Below are 23,593 nucleotides of genomic sequence, written 5' to 3'. Positions count from 1 at the left end.
TTTTGAGTTGCCTGCATTAACGGTTAAGTTTGTGGTTGTGTTTACTGTGTGTCCCTGTTCTGAGCTCACACACCTGAACATCAATAACTGTCATATACACACACACACAGAGCTCGAACACCTGGGGACCAGGAGCACCGCAGGCATACAGCCGTCACCAACACATCTGTCAGCTAAAGAGAGAACAACAGGGGAAAGCTAGGACGCCCAAGAAAAAGAAAAGACTAAAGAAGGAAGGGAGAAAAGACTGTATGCATTTATATTGTGTTTTCTGCACGATGCATAAATCTGTCTGTTTATCTGTCTACAGGTATCTATCATGTCTGTCTATCTATTGTGTCTGCCTGTCTGTCTATCCTCTCTGTCTGTCTACTGTGTCTATTGTATATATCTATCTATCTATCTGTCTGTCTGTCTGTCTATATATCCTGTCTGTCTGTCTGTATGCCTATCCATCATGTCTATCTATTCATTGTGTCTATCTATTCATCCGTCAATAGGAGTTCGTGTCTGTCTGTGCCGATCCTATCTATCTATCTATCCATCCATCCATCTGTCTATCTATTTATTTTGTCTGTCTATCTATCTGTTTGTCTGTCTCACTGTCTGTCTATCCATCCATCCATCTATCCGTCCGTCTATCCATCCTGTTTGTCTGACTGTCTGTCTATTTATCTATCTATCTGTCTGTCTGTTTGTCTGTCTCACTGTCTGTCTGTCTGTCTGCCTGCCTGCCTGCCTGTCTTTCTATCCATCTGTCTGTCTGTCTGTCTGTCTGTCTGTCCGTCTATCCATCCTGCCTGTCTGTCTGTCTATCCATATATCTACATGTATCTATCATGTATGTCTATTGTGGATGGACATCATATCTGTCTATCCTCTCTCTCTGTCTGTCTATTGTCTCTGTCTGTCTATCATCTCTGTCTGTCCATCCATCCATCTATTTATCTATCGTGTCTGTCTGCATATCTATCTATCGTGTCTATCTATCGTGTCTATCTATCGTGTCTATCTATCGTGTCCATCTATCGTGTCCATCCATCCATCCATCCATCCATCCATCTATCATGTCTGTCTGTCAGTCTATGGTGTTTATTTGTCTGTCTGTCGTGTCTATCTATCTATCCATCATCCATCTATCATGTCTGTCTGTCTATTGTGTCTTTTGTGTTTATCTATCTGTCTGTCTGTCTGCCTATCTATCCATCATGTCTATCTATTGTGTCTGTCTGTCGTTCATGTCTATCTGTCTGTCTGTCTATATCTATCCATCTTTCCATCCAATCTATCTATCTATCTATCTATCTATCTATCTATCTATCTATCTATCTATCTATCTATCTATCTATCTATCTATCTATCTATCTATCTATCTATCTATCTATCTATCTATCTATCTATCTATCTATCATGTCTGTCTGTCTGTCAGTCTATGGTGTTTATTTGTCTGTCTGTCGTGTCTATCTATCTATCCATCATCCATCTATCATGTCTGTCTGTCTATTGTGTCTTTTGTGTTTATCTATCTGTCTGTCTGTCTGCCTATCTATCCATCATGTCTATCTATTGTGTCTGTCTGTCGTTCATGTCTATCTGTCTGTCTGTCTATATCTATCCATCTTTCCATCCAATCTATCTATCTATCTATCTATCTATCTATCTATCTATCTATCTATCTATCTATCTATCTATCTATCTATCTATCTATCTATCTATCTATCTATCTATCATGTCTGTCTGTCTGTCTGTCTGTCAGTCTATGGTGTTTATTTGTCTGTCTGTTGTGTCTATCTATCTATCTATCCGTCATCCATCTATCATGTCTGTCTGTCTATTGTGTCTTTTGTGTTTATCTATCTGTCTGTCTGTCTGCCAATCTATCCACCATATCTATCTTTTGTGTCTGTCTGTCGTTCATGTCTATCTGTCTGTCTGTCTATATCTATCCATCCAGTCTATCTATCTATCTATCTATCTATCTATCTATCTATCTATCTATCTATCTATCTATCTATCTATCTATCTATCTATCTATCTATCTATCTATCTATCTATCTATCTATCATGTCTGTCTGTCAGTCTATGGTGTTTATTTGTCTGTCTGTCGTGTCTATCTATCTATCCATCATCCATCTATCATGTCTGTCTGTCTATTGTGTCTTTTGTGTTTATCTATCTGTCTGTCTGTCTGCCTATCTATCCATCATGTCTATCTATTGTGTCTGTCTGTCGTTCATGTCTATCTGTCTGTCTGTCTATATCTATCCATCTTTCCATCCAATCTATCTATCTATCTATCTATCTATCTATCTATCTATCTATCTATCTATCTATCTATCTATCTATCTATCTATCTATCTATCTATCTATCTATCTATCTATCTATCATGTCTGTCTGTCTGTCAGTCTATGGTGTTTATTTGTCTGTCTGTCGTGTCTATCTATCTATCCATCATCCATCTATCATGTCTGTCTGTCTATTGTGTCTTTTGTGTTTATCTATCTGTCTGTCTGTCTGCCTATCTATCCATCATGTCTATCTATTGTGTCTGTCTGTCGTTCATGTCTATCTGTCTGTCTGTCTATATCTATCCATCTTTCCATCCAATCTATCTATCTATCTATCTATCTATCTATCTATCTATCTATCTATCTATCTATCTATCTATCTATCTATCTATCTATCTATCTATCTATCTATCTATCTATCTATCTATCTATCTATCATGTCTGTCTGTCTGTCTGTCTGTCTGTCAGTCTATGGTGTTTATTTGTCTGTCTGTCGTGTCTATCTATCTATCTATCCGTCATCCATCTATCATGTCTGTCTGTCTATTGTGTCTTTTGTGTTTATCTATCTGTCTGTCTGTCTGCCAATCTATCCACCATATCTATCTTTTGTGTCTGTCTGTCGTTCATGTCTATCTGTCTGTCTGTCTATATCTATCCATCCAGTCTATCTATCTATCTATCTATCTATCTATCTATCTATCTATCTATCTATCTATCTATCTATCTATCTATCTATCTATCTATCTATCTATCTATCTATCTATCTATCTATCTATCTATCTATCATGTCTGTCTGTCAGTCTATGGTGTTTATTTGTCTGTCTGTCGTGTCTATCTATCTATCCATCATCCATCTATCATGTCTGTCTGTCTATTGTGTCTTTTGTGTTTATCTATCTGTCTGTCTGTCTGCCTATCTATCCATCATGTCTATCTATTGTGTCTGTCTGTCGTTCATGTCTATCTGTCTGTCTGTCTATATCTATCCATCTTTCCATCCAATCTATCTATCTATCTATCTATCTATCTATCTATCTATCTATCTATCTATCTATCTATCTATCTATCTATCTATCTATCTATCTATCTATCTATCTATCTATCATGTCTGTCTGTCTGTCAGTCTATGGTGTTTATTTGTCTGTCTGTCGTGTCTATCCATCTATCCATCATCCATCTATCATGTCTGTCTGTCTATTGTGTCTTTTGTGTTTATCTGTCTGTCTGTCTGTTTGCCTATCTATTCATCATGTCTATCTATTGTGTCTGTCTGTCGATCATGTCTGTCTGTCCGTCTGTCTATATCTATCCATCTTTCCATCCAATCTATCTATCTATCTATCTATCTATCTATCTATCTATCTATCTATCTATCTATCTATCTATCTATCTATCTATCTATCTATCTATCTATCTATCATGTCTGTCTGTCTGTCTGTCTGTCAGTCTATGGTGTTTATTTGTCTGTCTGTCGTGTCTATCTATCTATCTATCCGTCATCCATCTATCATGTCTGTCTGTCTATTGTGTCTTTTGTGTTTATCTATCTGTCTGTCTGTCTGCCAATCTATCCACCATATCTATCTTTTGTGTCTGTCTGTCGTTCATGTCTATCTGTCTGTCTGTCTATATCTATCCATCCAGTCTATCTATCTATCTATCTATCTATCTATCTATCTATCTATCTATCTATCTATCTATCTATCTATCTATCTATCTATCTATCTATCTATCTATCTATCTATCTATCTATCTATCTATCTATCATGTCTGTCTGTCAGTCTATGGTGTTTATTTGTCTGTCTGTCGTGTCTATCTATCTATCCATCATCCATCTATCATGTCTGTCTGTCTATTGTGTCTTTTGTGTTTATCTATCTGTCTGTCTGTCTGTCTGCCAATCTATCCACCATGTCTATCTATTGTGTCTGTCTGTCGATCATGTCTGTCTGTCTGTCTGTCTGTCTATATCCATCCATCCATCCATCCATCTGTCCATCCAGTCTATCTATCTGTCTATCTATCTGTCTGTCTGTCTGTCTATTGTGTCTGTTTGTCTGTCTTTCTATCCATCCATCCATCTATCCGTCTGTATATCCATCCTGTCTGTCTGTCTTTCTTTCTTTCTGTCAATCTATCCATCTATCATGTCCATCCACCTGCTAATCCTTCAGCCATAGTTACAGAGTGATTACGGTTTTCCCCGCCGAAGCTGATGAACAGTTGTTCCATCTTCTCTTACCCTAAACTCCTGTATTACTTTATTAGTGGGGGTAAAGAGCCAAAGCGATCAATGACAAAAATCTGTTTGCTCTCCACACTTCCACAAACAAGCTCCCCAATCAAAACACCTGCAGCTTCACCCAACACCAATTAGCTCATCAAGCTTTTAATTACTCTGTTAATTGCATACAGGCAGCGTGAGGGGCGGCTGGGGAATTAGACACAGGAGCCCTCCGGAGGACCCGCCTTGACAATCCTAACAAACAAAGAGGACGCGTGCCAAACACACACACACACACAGATCCATTGCTCAGATGACTGGAAGAAAAACATGAAGCTATAACACCGTGCTTACCATCTGTTACTGTGCTAGCAGTGATGTCACTTCCTGTCACACAGGTGACGGTTACCTGTTCTGATGGCTACGTGGATCTCCACAGGTCCACGTCATTTACCTTTCCTGTAGCTAAGTTTGTCGAGCATTGCGTTAGCAGCGCAAAAGGTCATACTAGCTTGAATGCACATTGGGTCGCTTGGATAAAAATCGTTATTAGGGTCTGTTCAGAATTACAAACATTTTTGTAGTAAGCTGTGCACGAGGGCTTGGGCCAAAATGCCAGATAAGAAAAAAATGCAAATATCAGTGGGTAAAAATGTTAGACTTATGTATGTTTTATATTCTATTGTAGGTTAATGTAGTTTAAAATGGGTTGCAAGTTGCATGCTTATATATACACATACTGTATATAAAGACATCTAACTCGCCCTGTTCCTCTTTTTCTCAGACTAAATTCTCTGTCTCGCTCTCTCTCCTCTATATTTCCTCTGAGAAAACAGCAGAAGTGTTTGACTGAGGAGGCGTATCCAGGAAATAGTGGCAGGCCCTGACTTCCCGTGTGACAGGTGCACGATGCCGAGCCTGACAGCTGCTCTCTCCTCTCTCTCTTGCTATGGCCAGCTGCAGTATTGCTCTTGTTTGCTTTGGCTGTTGTCATTACAGCTTGCTGATTTATGGAGCACAAAAGACTGAAAACTGCCCATAACATACACAAACTACCGCAAAGACACATGCATAATCTGAATGCATCCACAGGTATACATTTATTAATGTTGTCTAGTACTATAAAGGTACATTGCGGTGACGGTAATACTGCGCGGTACTTTAATTTAACACTATAATACTATTACATTTCCAGGATACAATTTCCAAAGGATACAGCAAAAGAGTTTTTGCATAATATATTTACCTATGTATACGTGTACCTTGGCAATTACATATTTTGGACTTGTACCTCCCTTGTCCAACTTTTTTGTGCTTTTGTCTTTCAGTTTTCCATACAGTTATGACTACAAATACACAATTTCAAACCTTCAAAAGAAATGTCCTTGAAAACTCATCAGACAGAATGAAGTCTTTGGATTTGATGCTTCATTGCCACTCACAGTGATGTGTTAAACAGCAGCGCTGACAGGTATCGCCTTTACTTCATTCACAGCGAGTCAGAAAAACAAACCACTGGATGCTTGTGGGATGAGAGAGTAACGGTTGAGAGCTAGATGAAAGTCTTTTAGATGGTTTGTTGGGATAATTCGGCACATCAGATATGTTTTGTATAAAAAACAATATGGGCACCCATGACCCCCTTATGATTTAATCTCTTCAGATGCTTTAATGGTGCCACATCTATCTTTATTGTGTTAATTATTTATTTTCATTTTCAATTCTTATCTCTCATTTGCATCTTTTTCTCCAGTTCCCATACACATCTGCCATACAATCTCTCTCGACATCATTTCCAGTTTGATGTACTTAGTAAAACATATGGAAATAATATCTTACAGTATAAAAGTGAATGTGTAGCTTTCGAACTAAGCACAAATCTCTGCAGGAATTTATAGCAACAACCTCTTCTTATATATTCCTCCATAAATCTTGAACATTCCACAAATCCTATTTACTCACTTTTTCTAGATGAAAATTAAACATCAAGTTTGATACCTGGCTGTGGAACGATGAATAATCGGAGGACAGTCCCGTGTTAGACCCAAGAGACTGAATCTCCGCTCAAACCCATTTCAAGAATGACAGAACAGTCCAGCGCTCCGCTTCTGTTTCCATGAGATAACGGCTGCTTTAATTTGTGCAAATACGGCACATGGTACGTCTTCCATCCCAGAACCCCCTCTCGATACTTTAACATCATTGTGAGGAGAATTGGACGAGTGTGTGTAGGGCTCAATAACAACTTAATTTCTTTAGTTACCACTCAAAACTGATATCTAACTAGCTAAGGGCGAGAGAGCGAGAGCGAGAGAAACTGGCTTTATCGCAGCGATATGAACTTCCACAGTTTGATTAATAAACCCCTCCACCACTGCAGCTGGTCTCCTGTTGAGGACCTATCTCCCCCTTTCTTATTAAGCGAGAGTTTAAGTATCATCCAAATGAAACAAGCCAACTCGCAGCGGGAGCCCGTGAGCTTTATAATGTCTCCTATTAGATCAGATTTTCATTATGGAGAAATGGTGAACCAGCAGCCTGAGGAGTCGAGGGTATGGCTGTGATGCGTAATGCACAGAAAATAATAGGAGTTTTCTCACAATCTCCAATTGATTGGCTGGCTTTACGCAATTTTTGGTAGTAGTCAGACTGCAGAAATTTGTATTGATCTTTCAATGGTGCCTCTGAGAATGAATCACTCGCTGCCAATTTCGAGTTCACGCTTCTGAATCTTTGAAAGATTTTTAAGAGTTCACCCTAAATGTCACATTAACTGGAGATCTGTGGATGTTTTTTGCATGTTGCTCATACAACCGTTTGGAGACCTAAGATAGTTAACTCTTTCACCGCCATTGACGAGATATCTCGTCAATTAAGAGAAAACGCTTCCCCGCCAATGACGAGATTTTCCATCTTTCCGCAACTTTTTAAACCCGGAAGTATTGCCCTATGGCAAGCGGCTGCATGTCCGTGTTTGTTTTAAAGATCGCTCTGAATAGGATCTCTATGAAAAGTCCGTCACAAAAATTTAATTATCTCTGCTTTTTGCTCAAAATGTGGTGTTTTTGGAGAAACCTACCCATATTCAAAAGCTGATTACAAAAGAACCACTGAAGGGAGGTTGAAAAGTTCCTTTTTTTTTTTTCTTTGAAAGCAGAGGGTCTGTTATTTCATTTGGGATATTGTATTTTTATTTATTTAAAGAAAAACATTTTATGGAAGGCCTTAAACTTTGGTGAAAATCATAAAAAATGCTGGCGCTGGCTGGCAACTTTTTAAAAAAACGCTGGCGGTGAAAGAGTTAAGAACTACTTGTTACACAAACATGCGATAACTAAATTTGAACTTTATAAACTGAAAATCATATTTAAACAACATTTTACATTCTCTCTGAACGTTGATCTTTGACTATATACAATCTTTGAAAGTAATAAAATTATGATATGCATATTGCCAAATGCGTGTATTTTGATAACTACGTTATATATTAGGGCTGGGCAAAAAAATTTATTTTTCGATTAATCTTTTTTTTTTACGTGGTCGATTCAAAATCGATTCTCAAAGGCCACGAATCAATTTTTTTCCTATATTTATTTTCGCAAACATTGAACGTAAGATTAACGTTAATCTAATTACTGGTCTTCTCTACTAAATGTCACCCTCTTTGTTGCCCTGCGCGATGTTACCAAGAAGCAAGAGGCGAGCCTATCATTCATTCATTCGGTCTATTGTAATATAATATAATCTATATTCATTGAGTTGAATCGAGAATCGAGTATAAAAAACCTGAATCGGAAATCGAACCGAGAACAGAAATTGAATCGGTTTGATAGCTTGTGAATCGAAATCGAATCGATCTGGAACATTTGAATCGATACCCAGCCCTATTATATATAAATCTATTTTTTAACATTTTTGTCAAAACATGTTTATTATTATGTTATTATGTTAATATTTTGTTTTATGGTGCTACTTGGCTGTATTTTTTAAGTTATGAAGGTTTAAATCAAAACAAACTAACTGCAGTTGCATTGAAATTAAATGGAATGCACAACCAAAAAACGAGATTTCTGAAGAATTAAAAAAAGGTGGTTATCTCGTTTTGCAACGAAACTCTTCATATATATTCATATATATATATATATATATATATATTATTATTATGCTGCCCTAGTTATTTAAAAATAATAATTCAAAAGTCAAATATAATTGTATACATAATATACAAAAGACATATTCCAACGAAGAAAGGCTCCCAACTTTTCTGCATTACCTGTAAACTGACAGCAAATTGTGCAAAATTATGCATCATTTCTTTCATTGTGTTTTACCCAAGTAAATGTCTGCTTCTAAGATGTTAAATAATATACATTGATGAAAATATATTTTAGTGAAGCACTGGCCCGATCGGGCAAGTGACAATACTTTTTACTGGCCCGAATGTCTCTCATGCTTGCCCTGGGCAGTCCTTTATGTTGAGCCCTGTACTGTACATAAGGACTCTTTTTTTACAAATTGCATCAATATATATATAAAAATACATTATAGATCGACAACACATGGGATGAGAATGAGAACAGGAGGAAGGAGAAGAGTGAGTGTATTTGATTGTAATGTGGTACTCTCTCGTCTCGAAGCAAACTCCCAGCTCCTAAAATCTGGAGTAAATGTGTTTTTTTGTTACCCCAGATGTTTGGAAGCTGGCCGGCTTCTCTGCTCTCTGACATTCCCATTCTCCCGAGAGAGACGCCATGTCACAGTAATGTCAAACACATGTGCTCACCGCACTGCTGTGTTCTTTCCCACTGTTTGCAAGGATAAACAGGCCTGAAACCATGACGATTGCCCCCTTGCGTGCTCTCGCTGGCACTCCCGCCCGGAGCCTGGGGTTTCCACGGTAGGACGGCCGGACGGGCTTTTGGGATCGTACAGTTGGATTCCACACAATGAGATATGTATGTATCGAAACACACCCTAAATACGCACTTAACTGGGCTGTCACTCAGAGATGACTGCTTATAAGATTGGGCTGATCTTGTAATACATATTTCTTTGTATCATGGACTGAAGGGAGAAACCTTTTGCATGACTAGGTATGGATCAGCATGGCACTGGAAATAAGGATGTAAAGGAAAATATCCAAAATCGTTTCCTCAGCCTGAGATTCATTTTGTTCACACTGGGATATAAACGACACATAATGCTTTCACTGTCAGCTAATGTAGAGCAAGAATTATCTCACAAATAAACACGAACAGGTACAAACACCTCACCAGATCCGTCCCCACCTGCTCTGGACTTACGTAATCGCTCATAACATTACTGCATTAGGAATTAGAAACGTTGTGTGTTTACTTGTTTGGATGGCTATTCCAGTGTGAATCGAACTGCATGTCCTGAATTTTCTTTTGGATTGCACAATTTTTTGTTGTGGGAATAAATGATGAGCTAATCCAGTTAGACTGCGTGATTATTAACTGACTTTATTTCCATTCATTTATAGGGGAGATATGAAATCAGGACGAGACAGATTAGACTACAACCTGCAGTTCGGTGAGTATAACAGCTTATTATGTTTTGCAAGCGCATGCATAACCCATCCCACCACCAAAGACACTCTTCACATTGGGATATAAACTAGACTTGTGTCTCTATAAGCACAACAGTTCACATGTCGCAATAAAATTGGCAGGCAATAAACACATTTTTGTTTAAAAGAAACGTTTGTGCACATTTCGAGTGATCATATCTCCAGTCATTTATCAAAGATGGAGAAGAGCATTATAACCTGGCATTCATCCAAATGCACCATGTTTTTAAAGGGGCGATTCAAGGATTGGTGTTGTGGAGTGATGCTGTGCACTCTCTGTACAGTATACTAGATCGCTGCATCCTATTGCATGCTGTCAGGCATGCGTGATTGCATTTAACACGATTTTGCAGTGTATTGCAAATGTGTGCAATGCACAATTTATATAATGTAAAATGCAAATAAATGATGCTATCATTGGGCGCTAGCGTACACCCCCTATTGTCTTTTAAACCCACCACTGCATCACTTACAGTATAAATTAATAAACCCAAAATCTCCCTCACCAAGATACACTTAACAGCAATAGGAAAGACTCTCTCTCTCTCTCTGTCTCTCTCTCTCTCTCTCTCTCTGCCCAACTTTGACAGGTGCAGCGTATCGACATGGCAACCATGTGTCATAAGGTTACTCGAGGGTTAGGGTACCTGACCGATCAGGTGGCTGTGCTTACGGATGACTACCTGACCCCACCCTTCAGATTTCACTTCCTCCCTCCCCCCGTTGAGCTGCCGGCCGGCTGCTCGCACCCGTCTTCCGCCCACCGCCATCTGCTCCTCTCGTTAATTACGAGACGGCAAACTTCACCTGGAACTGCACTCAAATTACAATAATTACCTCCAGCGCACACCACGTCCCCTCTCCACACTGCAAGATGGTGACACGGGGACAACCTCAAAGTGGGTGTCCTTTACTAGTAAACTAAAGATGCGTCACAGCCGTACGAGCTGACATATGTCCATGTGACAATTTTAGCCTCCCATGCAGATCTTTCACAATGCAAATATTCATGTATAATGTTTCACCTAAGAATACTTATTTTTTTGCTGTCATTGCAAATAGGTTTTTCTAAAATAAAACTTTCTACTGAAGAGCATCTTTATGATCAGGGTTTAAGTGCACCCTTAACCAAACACCGACTCGCTGCCCATGCAAAGCACCACAACCTCATAGCCATTTGTCTCAACCCCATATACTGACAACCTCCATATAAATCTAATTGAATAACCACTCTATAAGATTAATAATTGGCTTTCTCTTAGCAGAGATGCTTTAGTGCATGCAGCAGGGACATGCGCCTGTAAAAGCTATAAGGGCTGTTTGGTGGTAATGTTTGGGGATGGTTTGTGGTCACAGCGCGGTTTCACCTTTGGAGAATTATTACTATCTCTTCATTCATAATTTAGCTGATCTTTACCAGGGTCAATTGAAAAGTAAAGTGGTGGTTTGCAGTGCAGTGGCCAGTAAGATCAACATATGCTGATGGGGCTTTATTGAAGGACAGTTAAGATGATGATGGGGCAACAGGAAAGCAATTGTGGTTTGAGCTATCAGTGGATTTATATGTATGGGCAGGTATATGACTGCAATGAACAATTCATCATAATACACCAGACCACATTTACGATCATAGGAGATTTAACATATTTAAATGGACAAGTGCAGAAATTACAAGACTGTTGCTGCTTTACTGTCTACAGCTTTTTAGTCCTGAAACATGCAGGCTGTTATTTCTTCATAATGAATACAGTTTAATTAGATGAGATCTTAATCCAAGTTAAATATGGCAAGCTTGTCTTTAAAAATATTAAACTATAGTTACTGTACTGGGTTTGATAATTTATCAAAAGTTCCAATCCAGAGGCTTCAATGTTTTGGCACAATTTTGACAAGCAGATAAGAATAAGTGCTTTTTGGAAATATTTTTTATAACATTTATAAGTGTTGAAAATAAGGAAAATTAAATATAAGCAATTTCTTAAGTGATTAATAGATGTTTTAATAATAATAATTGTATCGATTGACGTGAAATCGTTATTATAATTTGTATACGCTACGATTTATATCGAAATTGCCTACATTTGTTTGACAGAAATTAATATTTATTTGACTAATTTGATATAGTTTTCTTTAAGAAAAAACATATTTATACCTAGCATATAAATTTACATTGTAAAACACTAATAATATGTCTGCGTTACTTAATTTATTTAATTTAGCTACTGTACACCTGTCCTGTGTTGAAAGCATCGTCGGAACAGTCCAGCATAGCCTACTCCAGAAATAAACATTGATATTAAACAAACACTGTGTAAAAAAGACCAAAAACACTTACTTTGTAAAGGTCGAAGTCAAACTGGGGTGTTTGTAGCAAAAAATAAATAAAAAATAATCCAAAATAAATACAGAAATCAGCGGCGATTATTACGCCTCGATCCTCATTGATAAAAATACTTTCCAAAATGACGGATAATCATAAATATGCAGTTTATCAAAGCGCTTTTATAGAAAAGACAGTCCTGAACTCCTTTGGATTGCACGCGATGTTGGTTTGACGTTAAATTCTGAGGTAATTCAGTTTCAAGAAATCGAAAAAAATATCGTAGAAAGATAAAACAGCGGAGCTTCAGTATTAAAGTAGAGAGACTTTGGTATCACGTTCCTTTCAAACGTCAAAACGTCCTTACAAATTTCTTCATCAAAACGCACTGAGAGAGAAAAAGTTTGCTTTGATTTCACACACACGCAATAATCACAAATTCGGATGTGTTTTTATATTCCTCCACGAGTCCACGTATCGAAGAAATTAGATTTTTATTATCGTCATCGATCCTCGGTTCACCAAGCAGAAGTGCAGTGAAGACTGTTTGTCTCTGGTAAATCCCTTTAAGTCCTCGTCTCCAGAAGCGAGTCGTATACGGAGTCCTTCGGAGATCTTCCCGTTAATACTCCTAAACTCCCGACTCGAAAAATCGCTCCGTTAAAAACATTATTCGCGTTCCCTGCTAACTGATGTTATGCATTCTGTGCTGTTTCTTCGCGCATCATCTCGGTTTTTGGTTTATTTTTGTGTTGGTTTGGAAGCTGGTGTGCTGTCTAATGACCCTTCTGTCTGCGTTTAAAACACCATCTGGAGAGGAGATGCGTTCTTCTGCGCTCCTAACCTCTCTCTCTCTCTCTCTCTCTCTCTCTCTCTCTCTCTCTCTCTCTCTCTCTCTCTCTCTCTCTCTCTCTCTGACAGCTTCTCAGAGCCACGAGCTGACAGCCTGCCTCCCTCGCTGCTCCATTCTGCCGTAGTCTCCTCAGATATCGACGATTCCTAATATAACTCATATCACATTTTTAATAGACCCGCTATTAACATAATTAGGATGTGCCCAGCATTTTCTCAATTCTTAAGGGATCATACGCAGTGTCCCTGATAAAAATGTCAGGTTTATTCTCCTGAGAGCCGTATTGATGGTCCGGCTCTGGCAGTGAACGCGTTTCTGCCTGCGGTTCCTCCGAGGGCCCCCAGGGGCCGCTGTTTCCCCGTATCAGCTGTGAAGCGTCAGTGACGCGCGCAAACTCTCGAGTTCATTAAGCGATTGACAGCCACGCATCTGGTGCCCGAAACCCGATCGAGAGCATTCAGATGAGAGATGTGATGTTTGTTGGATCATAACTACAAAATGAGCATTTCATTTTCAAAATTAATTTTGTTTTGCTTCATTTATACATCCTGTCCCATAGATTGTTGTTTAATGTTCAATCGTCTTTACCTTTGGGAATTGATATTGTTGTGTTTTAAATTAAACAAAATACACCCTAAACATTCACCGAATTTAATTGCATTAGACAATACAAATGTTATAATCCTGCATAGAAATAAATAGAAATGGCTTAGGAGTGTGAAATATTATTTTTAATCCCCCTTACAGAATAAAAACATAGGTAAGAGGTCATCACATTGTATGGAGATTTTCGTTTTGCTAAATGTTTTTATTGGAAAGTGCATTTCTGTATCTTTAAAGAAATGTTATTTGGTGTTGGGTAAGTTACTCAAAAAAATAATTAATTACTAGTTATTAATTATATCTCAAATCATGTAATTAAATTACTGTACAAATTACTCTTTCCAAAATTGTTTTAATTACTTATTACTCATACTTTCTTAATCCTATTTAGTAAATGATACAAATATAGGCTTGAAACATCTCAAATAAATCATATAAAAAACATTCATTATTGTAGTCACACTTTTTAAAGTCCAATTCTCACTGTTAACTAACTATTAACTACTTTTGCCTCAATATACTCCCATTCACTGCTTATTAATACTTAGTAAAGTAGTTGTTAAGTTTAAATATTGGTAGGAATTAGTTAGGATTAAGGATGTAGAATAAGGTTTTGCAGAATCTTGCATTAATATGTGCTTTTTAAGTATTAATAGACAGCCAATATCTCAGTAATATTAGTAAGGAATAATGACAATAACAATTCCCAATAGTAAGGAATTGACGACGGCCGTTAAATTATAACAAAATAATGCACACCCAAGGTGGTTAGCGTGGTGCCGTTAAACCATGTATGCATTATTTTCGAATAATTCAAAGGACCGCAGTCAATTATTCCTCTTTTACCACGGTTACCAAAAATATCGCTCTGGTGCCTATTTTCAAGACATTTTAAAGGTTAGGTGTGCGGTTATTAAAAAATAATCAACACCCATGGAATATTTCTCAGCCAATCAGAATAAAGCATTCAACAGCTCCGTGGTATAAATAATCGTAACCCACTAGTTAATAGTGTAAATTGAAAAACTACACTATGTGTTACCATTATTCTTATTAACTCACCAAAAGGTTTTAAAGTTAGAAGGATACACAAAAATGAATTTTAGACTTTACTCTTAGACTTCACATTTTTATTTTAAAGGCGGAGTCCACGATGTTTGAAAAACGGTTTGGAAAAGGAGACGGGCCGACTACCAAAACACACTTATAGCCAATCAAATCAAATCAAATGCCGGGTTGCGTATGTGTGGGGCGGGTCTATCAACAGAAGGTCCAGATTCTATTGGGGTAGGGGCGTGTTTGTTTAGGTGATTTCAAATATCAACATTGGCTTTCAAACATCATGGACTCCGCCTTTAAATCCACTATTGTATTATATAGACGGTTTCAGCAGTAACAACATAAACAAGCGGCTGTCGCGGTCTGCACGTAACTTCCGGTAAACTCCGCTAATAATAAATAACCACAAAGTACTTTAAACGTAGTTTATTTATATAACAATAAAAAACAAGAGATCAGTTTAGCATAAAAAAAAACAAAACCGGAAGTAAAGTTCGGATCCAGAGTCCGATGAAACGGTCTATATAATTATTCTACAGTTCATACACAGTATTTAGTTTAATTAAATCAGAAGTAACTGTGAATAAATTACTGGAAAAATGAGAGTAATCCCTTACTTTACTTTTTCAAGGAAAAAGTAATTAAATTACAGTAACTAACACCCAACACTGGTTATCTAATGCAAATGTCCAAATACCTTTTTGAGCAATAACGTCTTAGAAGCTGTTTATTAGTCGTGGAAAACCTACACTCTTTTTTTACTTATCATTTTATCTATTTTAAGAAGTAACGTCTGTGGTGGTCCAATTACACTCGAGCTGAATAGCAGAGCAGTTACATCAGTGATTCAGAGAGCCATATGCACCATTTGTACACCGGCTATGAATATGGATATGAGATGGCATTTCCACACACATTTAAAGCTTGTATTTGAATATGAATATGACTTTTCCTCTTGCGGTTTGGGCATAAGTGCAGAATATGTCTCCTACCGGGGTCTTGGCAAAATTTTCTAGTAAATACAGCTGCTTCTATAAAAAAAATAGATGGGCTTTTTATCCAAACCTCCCTCCCTTCTGTTTTGTTCAGTTGATTTCATCATTTTTGACTGTTTAACCATCACCGCACCTGCTAGCCATTCAGCAGCAGTCTGACTTGGTTTTGCAGAGCGACTGCAGGTGAGCCTATGAGATACTCGCATCTGTCTGTCTCACCCACCGCTCAGAGACGATGAGATGTAAAAGACGTGTAAACAAGCATGACAAGCGCTGTACTGACCTTGGAGAAAAAAGCAGCCGTGTACACCTTATTTAGTCTCATCATTTGTACAGCGTTCCGCCGGTCAACACAAGGAAAAAATTGGATGCATCACAGATTTATTTAAGTATCATCATTATGCACTCTTAATATCGTGACATCTCATGAATTGAAATTGGACAACATGGATACTAACAGTGGCCATGATGCTGTAATGCAGGAGGCATGTGAGAAACGGTGTGTACCACTGTGTGTAAAGTGAATTGATCTTGATAATATTTACAACTACAGTAGATCAAAACTCGCAGCCTTGAGAAATCTTGCACACTTCATTGCACTGGTCCGTACTCCTCTTTTCTTATAGCGGCTACTACTCTGAGACTTTAAATAAATCCTGTATGACTTCAGTCCTCTACACTCGTAATTCTTAATCTGTCATACTGATATGTGGTCAGCTCATGTGGATGTGCAATCTCTGCCCAGATATTTCAGGGTTTTTCTACATTAACTGAAGTGTCAGTCTTAAGCTGGTCTTGCAAGGGCAAACGTTTCCAGCTAATCATGTGTGAAGCACCATGATGCTATCTGACCTGAAACACTGAACTTTACTTACGTCTCAGGTCAGCAATTCAGAGACACAGATAATCAGACTGTGGGCTCATGAGAAGAGACTGAAGTGATCTCATGTAGGGCTGACCGTGATCCTGAAGCTTTTGGGCTGTTTAGGGGTGGTCAGTGGGGAAACGTAGCTTAAAGGGACATTCCACTTTTTTTTAAAATAGGCTCATTTTCCAGCTCCATAGAGTTAAACATTTGATTTTTATCGTTTTGCAATCCATTTAGCCGATCTCCAGGTCTGGTGGTACCACTTTTAGCATATCATAGCATAATCCATTGAATCTGATTAGACCATTAGCATCGCTCTAAAATAACCAAAGCGTTGCGATATTTTTCCTATTTAAAGCAACACCAAAGAGTTTTTGCTCTTTGCTCCCCCTACAGGTTAGAAGCGTAATTGTCCATTACCCACTGTCATAAATACTGAGGCATAGCTGGCTCTGATTGGATTGTAGGTCTGCCGTAAAGCAAGTTTTTGTAGTTTTCACTCGAACTACAGGACCACTACCCGACGGTTGGAAACTTGCGGTTTTGGCCGATAGAGGGCTGCAAAGCGAATGTGAAAGTGCTGTTCACCCCGTTTCGAGTGGATGAACGACTGAAACTGTTTTGGAAGCGTTGTTTTAAGGTAAAAAAAAACTCTTTGGTGTTGCTTTAAAACTTGACTCTTCTGTAGTTACATCGTGTACTAATACTGACGGAAAATTAAAAGTTGCGATGTTCTAGGTCGATATGGCTAGGAACTTTACTTTCATACCAGCGTAATAATCAAGGTCTTTGCTGCTGTACCATGGCTGCAGGAGGCGCAATGATATTACACACTGCCTGAAAATAGTCCTCTGCTATTGAAAGTTACCAGGGGACTACTTTCAGGCACTGCATAATATCATTGCGCCTGCTGCAGCCATGTTAAAGGTGCAGAGTGTAAATTTTAGCGGCATCTAATGGTGAGGTTATGAATTGCAACCAACGGCTCAGTCCACTGCTCACCCCTTGTTTTGAAACGCATAGAAAAGCTACGGTAGCCGCCACCGTAAAAACATGTCATCGTCGGACACAACTTAGTAAAAAAGTTTGTCCGTTAGGGCTTCTGTAAAAACATGGCGGCACAAAATGGCGACTTCTATGTAAGAGGAACCTTTGTGTATGTAGATAAAAACGTCTAATTTTAAGGTAATAAAAACATTACATTTCTTTATAAAAAGGTCTTCATACACCTTTGATAATATAGTTTTGTATATTATTTCTGTCAAGAGATACTTCTAAAAAGTACACACTGCACCTTTAAGGCAGCAAATTCCTTGATTATTACGGTTAGTTCCTAGGCATTTTTTTATGCATGTGCCCTCATAATCTTTAATCAAAAACATTAACCTCCTCTCCTTCTCGAAACGACCTCTCTTCCCTTCAAGTCATGAGGAATGGCGTGGCTATGGAAGACTTATTGCTGCCTGGGAAAAGATTGCGGCAATTATGAATAAGCAACGGCCCAACGATCCAATCAGTTCTCGGTGCACAAAATCAAATCATGCCTTACATTTCTTTTCTCATGTCAGAAGCCGTTTCACTCAGATATACATTACGATATGGAAAGGAAGACAATTGCTACTTCCGTTTCATAGTGACTTTAAGGGACAGATTTACTAACAGCTTGCACCAGCGCAAACCATCATTTTGGCGTTAAATAACGACTGTGGGGATTTACTAAAGACGCACAGTGGATTATTAGCGCTGAAAAGGTGTGGTCTAGTTATTTTTGCGACTGACCATATGCATTTTTAGAGTTTCCCCTTCAGACACAAAATTTATGGGATGATTCACGCAACGCGATTTACTAATGTTTGCCCGTGATATTACTGGTATTTGCGCCATTATTTCACACCGAAAAAAACATGTCTTAAATCATTTTGAGCTTCAAATTGCTGATAACAGAGAGCGCGTGGTACAAGGCAGAGGATTTTTAACATTTATCAGTTTATTTGGAATGCCAGAGGAACATAATCAAAAATATTGTTTGCCAAGCCATGTTATTTTTTTATTTGCTGGAGGAAATAATAGAGGAGTCACTAGGAAAATTCATACCATAGCAGGTGTTTCAAAACCTTCATTTTTTGAGCTGCTTTTTTTCATTTCACCCCCCGAAATTTCAGCTGATAGGTCTGTGGTGCTGAACTCAAGTGCATCAGGCATTAGTAGATCACCTGCACCTCATCAGCTCTGCTTAGGCTATTTGCGACCCTGAACTTATTTGCGCTGCTCTTAGTAGGCTGCATTGGTCATTATGGAAATCAGCTGTTGCGCCTGTATTATTTATTATTTTAAAATTTATTATTATTTGCGCATTTTTAGTAAATAACCCGCAGATATTACCACTCCCGTCTGCGCTTTTTTGGAATTGTGCTCTTGTGTAATTTGCCCCATTTAGAAAATCTGGGCCTAGCTCTACAAAACCATGAAGAGCAACCTGAGCATATACCTGAAACTTGCATCTCTCAACAGAGCACACGGAGTCTACTACAGGCTGAGCTCCTGGTTGTCAGACAGATGGATGGCCGCTTGTCCTGGGGTTTGATGGAGTGTTTATGGCCTTCTTCCCTGGTGGGAAGTTATAGCCCTGCCTGTCTTACCACGGCTGGCCCTGATCTGACCACACATGCGGCCTTACACACTCCTGCTACTGTCTGTGTGTGTGTGAACGTATACCATTGAGAAACTATGACTATAGAGAGGGTGGAAATGAATGGATGTGTTGGGCCTGTGAAATACTTCACGCTCGTAAACGTTTATGGCTACACAAGTTCGCCTGCACACGTTACGTGTCAGAATACAGTTTACAACATAATGCAGGTCTGCACTGGGGTTTTACAGGGATGCTAGTGTACTGTCTTGCTCTTTGTCAGTTCTCTTTAAAAACTTAAAGGGGACATTTCACAAGGCTTTTTTAACCCTGGAGAACCCTAGAACACTTCTCTTAGCATCAATTAACATTGGCCAAATTTGACCCATGTGTTCTCCAGGGTTAAGATGTCAAATATCTTTGGTGTCCCCAGAGTACATATGTGAAGTTTTAGCTCAAAATACCATATAGATCATTTATTATAACATGTTAAAGCTCACGTAACACACGCTGTTTCTGCATTTCTGATGTTAATCTGGAGTACCTATAGAGTAGTATGACATCCTTTATATCTCCGAAGAGTCTTTAGTTTAATCAGATTTATAAAATAAATATTAGCTTTACCGGATCTTTCCGATAACGTACAAAAAAATGAAGAAGGAGGAGTTATACCGCGGGAGGAGCGAGTACGAGTCATGCAACATTGTTTTAAAGCAACACTATGTAGTTTCCATGTAAGACTGACTTCTGGCTCCCCCATGTGGTTGAAAAGTGCAACAGTGCCTGGTATCGGACACTCTTCTGCAGGCAGGGGGAGGGGCGGGGCTGTGTGCTCTACCCTCCACCGCCACTTTCAGAGTGTGCTTGTAGCAGCTAGGAGGCTGCTCAGGTTGCACCAGCAGTAGAATTTGTTCAGTTAAGAGTTGTTCTATCACTGAAATAATTTTAGAGACATTATTTAAAGGTTGAAAAACTACATAGTGTTGCTTTAACTTATGATTCACTACTTGTTCGTGTCATTTATATAATATGCACGCGACTATTTCCAACATAAGACAGAAGTCTTACTTACCGCGCGCAACTCGTCATGACCCGGTTGGGAAAATCCAGCGCATCAAACACACACGCAAAACTCCGCTGCTACCCCGGATAATAAACTATATCCATTGTTTTCATAAGGCTGGATTTCTTCTCCTTACATCCAAAAACACACTTCATCCATTGTTGAGTTTTGACATTAAAACAAAGCTGAGTGGCGTGATAAGATGTTTGTAAGTTCTAGCGTCTCTCGCTGATTGACGGGTGGGCGGGGATTTCCGGGGGAAGTGCCCATATAAAGAAGTGATACGTATAGAAAACCCCTGAACCGTCAGTTGGACCTGTAATCGAAAAAACTTTCCGAAACTTGTACGAACCCTGACGTGCTTGCAGAGAATGGTTTACCAAAACTAAGTTACTGGGTTGTTGTTTTTTTACATTTTATACTTTGATATAAGCACTGGGGACCCAGTTATAGCACTTAAACATGGAAAAAGTAAAATTTTGATGATATGTCCCCTTTAAAGTCTGTGTAAAGTCATTTCAGAGAATTGTTTCTAAACACATTATAAATGTATTGCTGAAACACCTTACAAAGACTTTGAACTGTGTAGTATGGAAATGTGGAGTTACACCTTTAAACAGTTTTACACATTTCTGTGTTCAGGATTATTTGGGTGGGGCTAAAAAGCATTGCCCCGCCCCTAACACATCGCAAACATCCATTCAGGTTGTAGCGGTATTTGAAAGTTTGGAGAGACAGCAGCTTTTTTACGAGTGGGCGTGGCTTCAGCCATGACAGTGGACACGCCCCAGCGTGTGAGCGCAAAGAATGCACTTGTATTGTATTAATTTTATTTACTTTGCAGGTTTTTTATCATACAAATTTGACTGGGTGGTTAATAAAAAAAAATTCTGTGCTGTGACAAACTCTGTACACAATTTTTATATAATTTTGTCAGCCAATCAGATTCTAGTGTTCGGTTTAGTGCTTATGTTAAGCTATGTTTATACTCGCCGCGTCCGCACGGGCGCGTTGGTGCGTGCGACAAAAATGACGTCAACGCAGAGTGGGCGCTCGTGTGTGTTGGGTGCGCAAGACCCAATTTCGCTTGGAGGTGTGCACAGCATTTTTTGTAACGGTGCGCGCGGCTCCACATCCGAAAATGACTCGAGGTGATTCTGTCCGAGTGACGTATTTCTTTGATCAATCCAAGCAAAACAATGTATATATTTATCTGACACTCTGGAATAAAGTATGGAAACTTTGCAGTTTAAAACACGAATTATTTTACAGGATTCAGAATGTTTGGCTTATCACCAGGGATGTTCCAGCGGATGACTTCTTCTATTCTCTTCTTTGTGTTTGTGTTTTAATTTGATTGCTCACGTCGCACCCTGGCGGTTCAAAAAATAATGCAACAGTGAATGCGTCAACTATAAACACCTCGTCCGTTTGGTGAGACGCGTGCACGATCTGCGGAGGCTTTCATTGTGGACCAAAGCGCGAGTATAAACAAAGCTTTAGGCTCTGGATCGGGTCAGTGGTGTAGTCGTTTGAGTCCGAGTCAAGTCCAAGACCAAAGAGTGTGAAGTCCGAGTTCAAATAAAGCTGGATCTGGACTCAAATGAGGTGGTCTTGACTAACAACAATGACATGTAAAATATTTGTATCAACCTATTATTGATCACATCTAAATTCAGATTAGTTATACTGTACAGTATTGGCCTAATAGCGCTTTTCACACGGAGAATCCGGAAAATACAAGGATAATGCATCCCGGGATCATTTGATTTTGGTTCATTCACACTGCCAGGGATTTTCTGATATTTGTGCGTGCGTTCACACACATCTTGTAAAGATGCTTGCCATCAAGGGGTGACCTGTAATGTATTTGTAATGTTTTCCACAGCATCTTAAGTTTGCTTATGATCTGTGATTCCTCTCTTGAGAAACCACACTTGTGCGTTTTTTTTCCAAATACGACAAACACACTGTGTACCACTTAAGCTACAGCTCTGATAGTAAGAAGCTCCCTGATCTCTGCTTCATTCCAGTTTGCAGACTGTAAAAGTGAGATTAGGAGTTGCACGTTAACCATACCATGTCATTGCAACAACACTTTCGCCATCACTACGACACAACCCTTACAGCATGTGTTTTTAAGGGACTGATCATGGCAATGTTACTAGGTCCCCATCCTGGGATTGATCCTGGGATCAATGACAAAATTTACATTTTAGCAATTTTATGGCAGTTTTATGGGATCAATGCTTTGTGTGAAATGGGTTTGCATACATAGACTGCATATCTGTCCGTACTGACTGGAGCAAGAAGGATTCTTATCATCACAACAACAGTTTGATTGACAGCGTGATGCTCTCATGAGGCTAAGCTGGTCGACAGCCTGTCAATGTAAGAGCCTGACAGATCTTCCAAACTTCATTTAGGCCTTTGTTGATGTGACTACAGTGTCCCTGTCCATGCTCTTCTGAGCGATGGCTTTTCAAACCTCTCCTATTATAAGTTGCTATCTCTGTACCTACACCACCCCTCATGCATCGACCTTCACCTAGTGGCATTAAAACGTCCTTGTCAGTCTTTCTCCATCTGATGAAGAAGAAGAGGAGAGATGCTCGTGTCTGATTGGGCTCATTGTGTCCGTATGGAAATGACTGTCTCGGCGGATGCTGAAATACAGCTCGAGAGAAAGCAAAGGGAAACGGTTTGAGGGAGATCTTCTTTTTTCACTGGCACATTATAAATCCTTTCCTGTGGCTGCAGTCGCCATCCAGAGTGCTGGGAAGAGATAAGGCCGGGTGCTGGCGGACAGAAACACAGCTCTTTTGTTCACCGTCTTTGTCCTCTCTCACTGAAGCTCCGGTATTCAGTGGCCCTGTTGAGTCACCCTTACAGACTGCAGTAAATGAAAGTTATTTTAAGCACTGCCGCTCGGTGAGGGAGTTTATCTAATGAGAAGGTGGCCACAGGCAGTGGAACGGGGAATGGAGTCGTCCAATTTTACACCGAGAGGCGCATTGCAGAAGCATCGTCTCTGCGTTTCTTCACCGCTATCGCGCTCCTGAATCGCAGAGATTAAATAAGGTGGAAAGAAATGTGT

The 23,593-nt window shown here is 39.1% G+C and overlaps 1 protein-coding gene and 1 long non-coding RNA gene across 6 annotated transcripts in view; one reads left to right on the top strand and one right to left on the bottom strand.

The window, feature by feature from the left end:
* The window catches only part of cbfa2t3 (CBFA2/RUNX1 partner transcriptional co-repressor 3), a 69,947-nt gene that overhangs the window by 35,586 nt on the left and 10,768 nt on the right, over positions 1 to 23,593 (bottom strand). The window contains exon 1 of one of the 4 annotated variants that reach the window (XM_073859523.1): positions 12,442 to 13,331. The exons of the other annotated variants lie outside the window; for them this stretch is intronic. The gene's annotated coding sequence lies outside the window, so the exon portion shown is untranslated. Of the gene's footprint in view, positions 1 to 12,441; positions 13,332 to 23,593 lie in introns of those variants that run through there. 4 annotated transcript variants of the gene reach the window in all.
* On the top strand, positions 3,969 to 11,242 carry LOC129452755 (uncharacterized). 2 transcript variants are annotated; one of them, XR_012360125.1, is made up of 6 exons: positions 3,969 to 5,608; positions 5,845 to 5,987; positions 6,488 to 6,674; positions 9,333 to 9,471; positions 10,020 to 10,069; positions 10,697 to 11,242. It is a non-coding gene; the product is annotated as an uncharacterized lncRNA (long non-coding RNA). The 2 variants fall into 2 exon arrangements; XR_012360124.1 differs by having other exon boundaries at positions 9,333 to 10,069.

This window comes from Misgurnus anguillicaudatus, chromosome 21 (assembly GCF_027580225.2).
Source record: "Misgurnus anguillicaudatus chromosome 21, ASM2758022v2, whole genome shotgun sequence".
In the NCBI taxonomy this organism is placed as follows: domain Eukaryota; kingdom Metazoa; phylum Chordata; class Actinopteri; order Cypriniformes; family Cobitidae; genus Misgurnus; species Misgurnus anguillicaudatus.
This window is presented reverse-complemented; position numbering and strand designations above follow the sequence as displayed.